Source organism: Protopterus annectens, chromosome 1.part1 (assembly GCF_019279795.1).
Source record: "Protopterus annectens isolate FY-2018-M chromosome 1.part1, PAN1.0, whole genome shotgun sequence".
Taxonomy (NCBI): Eukaryota; Metazoa; Chordata; order Ceratodontiformes; family Protopteridae; genus Protopterus; species Protopterus annectens.
Window position 1 is genome coordinate 491,796,892 of NC_056726.1, and position 8,539 is coordinate 491,805,430.

The 8,539-nt window shown below is 34.5% G+C and overlaps 1 long non-coding RNA gene across 2 annotated transcripts in view; it reads right to left on the reverse strand.

Annotated features, from left to right (window-relative positions):
* Positions 1-3,408, reverse strand: part of LOC122806011 — a 164,794-nt gene extending 161,386 nt beyond the window's left edge. Inside the window, exons 1-2 of one of the 2 annotated variants that reach the window (XR_006365484.1) lie at positions 3,329-3,393; positions 1,852-1,915 (exon numbers count right to left, since the gene is read on the reverse strand). This is a non-coding gene — a long non-coding RNA (uncharacterized LOC122806011). Of the gene's footprint in view, positions 1-1,851; positions 1,916-3,328 lie in introns of both variants that reach the window. The other variant, XR_006365485.1, reaches the window with a different exon arrangement.
* Positions 3,409-8,539: the final 5,131 nt, after the last annotated feature.

Below are 8,539 nucleotides of genomic sequence, written 5' to 3' on the forward strand. Positions count from 1 at the left end.
CTTCCCAAAATGTCATTAAACAATCTGGTTAAAAACTCCACTGCCATTTCACCTAAACACCTCCATGCTTCCACAGGTATATCATCTGGACCAATAGCCTTTCCATTCTTCATCCTCTTCATAGCTATCCTTACTTCCTCCTTTCTAATCCATTGCACTTCATTATTCACTATCCCCACATCATCCAACCTTCTCTCCCTCTCATTCTCTTCATTCATCAACCCCTCAAAGTACTCTTTCCATTTGCTCAATACACTCTCCTCTCTCGTAAGTATGTTTCCTTCATTATCCTTTATCACTCTTACCTGCTGCACATCTTTACTAGCTCGGTCCCTCTGTCTAGCCAGTCGGTGCAGGTCTTTTTCTCCCTCCTTAGTATCCAATCTTTCATACAACTCTTCATATGCTTTTTCCTTAGCCTTTGCCACCACTCTCTTTGCCATGCACCTCATCTCCTTATATTCCTGTCTACTTTCTTCATCTCTTTGACAATCCCACTTCTTCTTTGCCAACCTCTTTCTCTGTATACTCTCCTGTACTTCCTCATTCTACCACCATGTCTCCTTGTCATCCTTCCTCTGTCCAGATGTCATACCAAGCACCTTTCTAGCCGTCTCCCTTACTAGCTCTGCTATAGTTACCCAGCTATTTGATAACTCTTCACTGCCTGCCAGTGCATGTCTTAACTCTTCCCTGAACTCCACCTCACAATTGCCCTTTTTCAATTTCTGCCATTTGAGCCTTGGTGCTGCCCTCATACTCCTCCTCCTCTTCTTGATCACTAACGTCATCTTACAAACCACCAACTTATGCTGCCTAACTACACTTTCCCCTATGGGTCCACCTGACTTTATCAAAATCCCAAATCATTGAATGTCAGTTCATTGATGCTCAAAATATCGAAATCGCACTTCATAGAAGCAACAGAACAAGGATGATTTTCCCACTGTAAGTAACTTATGCGAAACAGTGAACTTTGGCCTTTTCCCAACTGTAGTGTGATCTCAGAGTTGGTATATTTAGTTAGGGTATGTGTGTGGGGGTATGAGAGACATAACTCCCCACCTGGGTGGGTTAGGGATGATTTAGTTTAGGTTTTCTTCCTTCTTGGGTAACCAGTTACTGATAATCCTTCTTAGATGCAAGATCTAGGTGACATGTCAACATAATCTGATTGCTTGTAAAAGAATAATCAGTGATGCTTATGACACATCATTTATCGGAATTGACATTGTTTTGAAGTCCACCAAGGGTATTCTGTACTCCTGTACTCTCTGACATGTTGTGTGGTTTGCAAAGGAAATGAGAAAAGCACACATTGTAACATTTCTTCTTCTTCTTCAAAAAAAAACACATATGAACATTACAAGCCGGTAAGCTGTTGCCATTTACAAATCTCATCAATGCCACAATTTCCATCAAGAGGTTTTAATTTTGAGGAAAAATGCCTTGCTTTCGAATCTTGAAAGTGACAGCACATGAAAAAATAAGGTAAGAAATACCAGCCAACAGGATGTTCAGATGAAAGTATCTGCCACTACTTAAAGATTTACAGGGCCGTGCTAAGTTCATTTTTACAGATAATGTTTTACTTATAAAAGGTAATACAATCTGACAAAACATACAGTAAAAAAGACAATAACTTGCTGCTAGGATTCCAAGATGGTCACTGACAACTAGGCATGCACTAGGCTGCTGCTCCAAAATCCAAAAAAGAAATCTGCTACCTAGCCACATCATCAAACATGTAAATCAACAATCCTGCATAACTCCTGAAGCTACATCATTTAAGAAGCAAGTAAACAGCTTTATTTCATACCGTAAAGCTAAAAACAAAAACTTTAAAAGTACCTTCTAAAACAGCAGGATATTCGGGACAGCAACTTCGTGGCAGGGCCTCTTCAAACAACTGGGCCTGGAAAGAAAATTCAACAAAACTAAAAGAAAATTCAGCAAAAGTAAAAGATAAACCAAAATGTCTAACACCCAAGACCAAAGTAAGGAACAAATGGAGACACAAACTACTAAAACAAAGTTATCCAGAAAAAGACACAGCAAGCAAGAGACAAAAAAAACGGCCAAGGCACAACAAGAACCTGCTAAAGTAACTCTAAGATCAAAGAATGACAACACATACTCGGCTGAAGACATTAAACCAGCCTTACAACCACTACACAATGATATCCGTGCTTCCTCAGAAAAGCTTAGCATGGCTGGGACAAACATTGAACAAATCGCGGTTAGACTAACTAAATGAAACAAAGACGGAGGAAAACATGACAGAAATCAATGCTTTAAAGTCTAAAATAAAAACCAACAAACAGGTCATAAAAGATCCTCAGATAAAACTAATCGACCTAGAAGCAAGAAGCCGGAGGAACAACATAATCATAAGAGGAGTGCCAGAAGTTTTTGATCAAACTCAACTGAATGCAATAATAAAAGAGATCGCCGAAGCAATGGTTGAAAACAAGAACATAGCAAAATAAATGACCATTGAGCAAGCACACAGATCTCTTCGGGAAACATAGGATGAAACTACACCAAAACAAATTTATGTAAAAATACTCAATGCTGCACACACCTCCATGATCTTAATGGCAGCAAAACAGAAAAGAAACTTAACATGGAGAGGACACAAAATAAGCATCACACAAGATCTACTCCTTCTCATCAAGCAAGAACATCAAGCATTAGCGCCCTTTTGTTCATACCTAATTAAAAAATATATCCGTTTTTAAATGTGTTACCTGGCAAAATTTACCTTCAGTTACAAAGATCAGAAACAAATAATACTAAAGAAATTAGAGGCAAAGAACATTTTCATAAAAGTTTTTGGCCAATCGCTTGAGAAAAATAAATAATGCAACACAGTGAGTGGTAAACTAAAGCTACAAATCAACACCCGACATTCATGTTCTAAGGCAAGGTTACATAAACAGCTTTTGCTCAATATGTGAGCTCCTGCAAATCTAATTTAATAGGGCAAATACAAACTGCAAAGGTAACCGTTAACTTGTCTTACCACTAAAAAATGCGGATAAACTGACAAATATTCCCTGGCAATAAACGACACATACTTGAAATACTACAATCAAACTTTTCATCTCTATATACATTGTCAGCATTTAAACTTAACCTGAAAATGAGAAGTAATCTGCTCATACAAAAAGGAATGTATAACTGTCAATATTACTAAGCCCACAATAATGCTGACAGCTGTCAACCAGCAATCAAACAAAAGATAAACTCTGCAACATAAGAATCACTACAGTCATTTTAACTATAAAAAATAATTTTACAATTAACAAACGTTCAAGAAACTTACCTTATTCACTGGTCCTAAGAGGTGCTTACACAATCGCAGGACAGGAAGCAATACTTTCTCAAACCACGTCAGAGATTGGAAGTCAAAGGCAACTTCCTTAAAAATGCGAGAATAGCAAAGCACTACTGGGAGCTGAAAGGACTGCTAAACAGTCTATAAACCAACCGGAATCAATGGAATTCTGAAACCTGATACAAAAATAAAGGAAAAGGATCTGTAAGGTAATAAATTTTCACAATACAGTGCAAAAGGTTTGAACAAGAAAATTTAACAGTTTTAGTTAACAAAATGTAATACTGGCATAACGGATGTTAGCATAATGTAAAATCTACAAGTACTGCACAATAATGTGAACTGAGAAAGCAAGTATGATAGTGTCTACTGCTAAAATTCCCCCGAAGGCTAACACTGACTTATAGTTAACAAAAACATTTAATATTACAATTCAATCTCATTTTTGCTGCAAGAAATGTTAGTAAGATTTGTATATTTAAACTAGTATATGAAACAGTTTACAGTACAGGACTATATAATACAACTCAGCATGAAACTAAAGACTTTTTAAACAACTGTTAGTTGGTTTGCAAGTGTTGGCTTTATTATAGAACTGTATAAACAAACAAGTTGATCATTTTAACATAACTACTTACAGTTTAAAACTTAATGTTGTATTTAGATTCTTATTAATAATAGAAAAGAACAGAACAAAACCAACTACAAAAGGGAAAACAAACTTAGCAAAGATATTTCCTAAATAATCTCAAAGGAAAGCTAGACTTTGGAACTGCAACTAACATATGTAAATACTAACTATAAGCACAATACATAATTAGGGATGCACACAAAAGTTAAAACACAAATATCACTATGCACATATACAATTATTTTTTGCAGGAGAAAGATAAATACAAGGTACCAGGATTTGAATATGTGCATGCCCCTTTGGTCTCAGATTCAATAGGTTCAAGCCCTTGGGTAGTAAAAGTTAATATATTTAACTGATGTAACAAAATGATAGTTATTTTAGTCAACAGATAAAGAGCATCTTATCCAAAACTGTGAACATAATACCCCATTCAAAATCCACAAAACTTTATAAACTTGTAATGCTCATACCTGTGGATTATTTTACAAAAATTGTTATCATGCTTCAGTGTGCTCACTTCATTAAGGAGCAAGCAATGTATGTCAGGAATGTTTAGTGATACTTGGAACAAAGCAAAGTTTTTTTTTTCATTATCTCCCTATACCCACAATACAATAAGTTTTCTAGAAGTTACACAAACAACAAACCAAATATATAGTATATTATCACACAAAGGAAGGGAGATAAGTGGGCAGGCACTAAGGTAGGCAAAGATAAGTTGGATGCCATCCTAAATAAATGTATGTTACCAAAAAAAACAATTCCACCTTTTACACAATCACATAAGTACATATAAATACAAATATAATTTAAGGCCTAACATTTATAAATTTACAACAGACATAAGCTAGCCATGTTTATAGTCAATACATGGAACGTAAATGGGTTAGGTGATAGAAAAAAGTTGAATCTAATCTTACATTTAATTTACTAAAGCAAATCCAATGTCATATTCTTACAAGAAACACATCTAAATAAAGATTAGTGGTTAAAAATCAGTTCAAGAAAATGGATGAAACAAATCCTTTCATCAGGTGACAGCTCTTCCTCAAAAGGAACGACCATTATAATTAAAGAATCCTTCCATGAGAACATAACCAACAGCAATTACAACATGAGTGGCAGATGGAGTCTCTTCACCAGTACACATCCGCAAACAAAAAATAATACTTTCTTTTTGAATATATATGGTCCCTGTTCAAATGAGCAATTCTTTATATATGAAATCTATAACTTACTCCTAAATTTTCCCAGAGATTCCATCATTATAGGGGGGACTGGAATTGTCTAATTGATCCCCTAAGTAATAGTTCTAACAAAAACAAAAAGTAACCAGTCCAGGTCACTTCTGCCTTAAATGACCTTATACAAAGTCTCAATCTTGTCAACCCTTATCTAACTATAGATCATGACAGATCAATGACCAAACACACTTTTTTTCCCCTCCACATAAAGTCTGGTCAAGAATAGACTATTTCCTGATCTCCTCTAATCTCTCCAAGATATGTCAAAAATATGAGATTAATAGAAGAATAATCTCCGACCCCTCCAAAATCACAATAACAATTAACACAACCTGTTAGACTTCTCAACAGGGTGGTCCTTATAACTGGTATCTAAACAGCAACCTTTTAAATCAAAAAGAGGTAGTCAAAGAGATAGGCAGAACAATAACACAACTAGATCAAGATGCATTGCAAACCCATATTCCATTAGATATTCAATGGGCAGCCATTAAGACAGTACTAAGGGGAATCAATATACAGAAAGCTTCACTATACAAAAAACAAGAGCAAAAACAAACTAGCTTTCTCAAAACACAGTAAAACACCATTGAACAACAACTTCAATCCCATTACTAACAAGAACTAGAAAAAAAATTATATGAACTCAAAAAAGAACTTTACTCAATACAACTACATAAACACTCATTAAATGAGTTAAAACTCATCTAAAAATACTCTGAATGGGCCCAAACACCTTCTAAGGTGCTAGCAAATATGATAAACATAAAGCAAACTCCCCAAAATATTCCAGAAATACACTATAAAGAGAGAAATGTATATAATAAAGTTGATATAAGCAACTCTTTCTCGGACATTTATAACAATATATATATATAACCCTGCAAAACAGCACCATATGTTTAACATACAAGAGAATTTCTTAAACAACTTAAAATTCCCACACCTTGATGAAGAACAGTATAACTTATTAGATAGCCCTTTATCAACCTGTGAAATCAAGATAGCAATCAAAAAACTAAAGATCAATAAATCCCCAGGTCCTGATGGATTTACGGCAATGTTTTACAAAAAATTCAGTCACATACTAGCTCCAGTCCTGTTAAGACTTTACAATTATATCATAAAGCATGGGTTCACTGACCAATACTTAAACAATTCAAAGACAATTTTAATACCAAAGCCAAACTCTGACAAACTAAACCCTCTTAACTACATGCCTATTGCCCTTATTAACCTTGACATAAAAATCCTGACTTCACTGTTAGTGAATAGATTACAAAAAACCCTGGATAAAATTATCTCCCCAGAACAACTGGGTTTTATGAAAAAAAGACAATTAAGTGACAACACCCACATGTTAGACACCTTAATCTCCCTCTTAGCTAAGGATAAGTATCCAAGATACACACTTACAATAGATGCCCCAAAAGCTTTTGATAATGTAGACCTGAATCTCCTCTTCTTAACGATGTCACATTTCAAATTTCCCCCATCTTTTATAAAAACTATTAAAATGATTTAAAACAATGCCACCACTACACTATGCATCAACAAGGTTTACTCCCAACCCATCAACATAACTAATGGCACCTGCCAAGGATGCCCCCTGTGTCCATTCTTGTTTAACATATACTTAGAACCACTATTACTCTACATTAACACATACCACCACCTCCCAAATGTTTACAACTAAATACTAAAATACTCAGCTTTTGCTGATGACCTAAACCTATATTTTGAACTCCCAAACACAGATCTATGCAAAATAATATCTTCAGTTGAACAATTCTCCAAAATAGAAAATTACAACATGAACCCCCCAAAAATCCTCTATCTTTCCTCTAAACCCACTAAATCATAACACATCTTGTTTCCCCTTAGTTGACATACTCCTAAATTACACTCTAAAATATCTAGGCATACATTTTTCTAACACCTACAAAGAAATGTATAAATCAAATCTCCTAAAAACACAGGAAAAAAATAAACAAGACATCTCAAGATGGGAAAATATAAACCTATCCCTCCTGTCCAAATCAGCCATCATTAAAATGAATATCCTTCCTAAAATACTATTTCAGCTAAACTCTATCAGTCTTAAAATACCAAAAATATTTCACATAAATGGAAAAGGCCCTCTCCAAACTCCTATGGCACCCTAAAACATCAAGAATATGTTACCAAAAACTCACAATACCAAAAGTAAAAGGAGGTTTGGCGCTCCAAGATTTTAATTTGTACTACTTTATTATCAAAGCAAACTGGTTAATTCAAATATCAGAATATGATAGAACTAAAAAGATTTGGTAGCCAACATGAGTTAAACTATGGGCCAGCCTATTACACTCCTTAAATATAAACCCCAAAGTTACCCCTTTTCTTAATCCCAACCATAAACTCTTTAGCAAACTACACCCAATAATCAAAACTTAAATTATGCCTTTCCAATCTTTATTTACTTCTGTCAACCTATAGAACTCACTAAGTCTGCTACAACCATACACATGAACCTGAATATCAAGTTAAATAACAAACTGATCAATCTCAAACCATTCCCACTATTTAAAGACCTAATGGTATGGCATACTTTACAGCACAAGAAATCAACACTTGAAAAGTTAAGAATACAACTAAAGACACCAGGCAGCTATAACCCTATTCTTCAACAAATTATATCACTAGAAAAGATGAAATATTCAAACCACAAAATAGATACACAAAATATAGAAACTACCCAAAATATAATCAAATCATTAGCTGCTAAGGAGAAAATGATTTCCAAGTCTTATAAATCAATAAGCGAGATAAAACACCAATCTGCGTTACTTTACTCAAGATACTGGGAAAACATTAGTAAAACTATCACAACAGCACAAAAACAAGAAGCTATTAACAATATCTTAAAAGTAACACCTTTCAAAAACCTAATCTACACACAAATAATGATTAACAATAACGCATATTATACCACAGCTGTCCTTAAAAAATGTTGTTATAAAAAAAATCATTGTGCCCTTTTTGCCCCAGAGAGAATGTAGATATCCTCCATATCTTTTGGAGCTGTAAGAATATTTTCAAGCTCTGGTGTTCCCTACGAGCGCAACTTGAAAAAATTGGATATGAAAAAAACACATTTTCCTGGGAAACAATGATTCTGCACATAATCCCTAGTTCAATCAATGGAATGCGTAAACATATTTTAGTTACGTTATGTGCCCTACTTAAATTTTGTATAACTAAAAATTGGGCAAATAACAATAAAATCTCATGGATAAACGTTAAAGACATGGCAGTTAAATATATGACATCCAACAAATT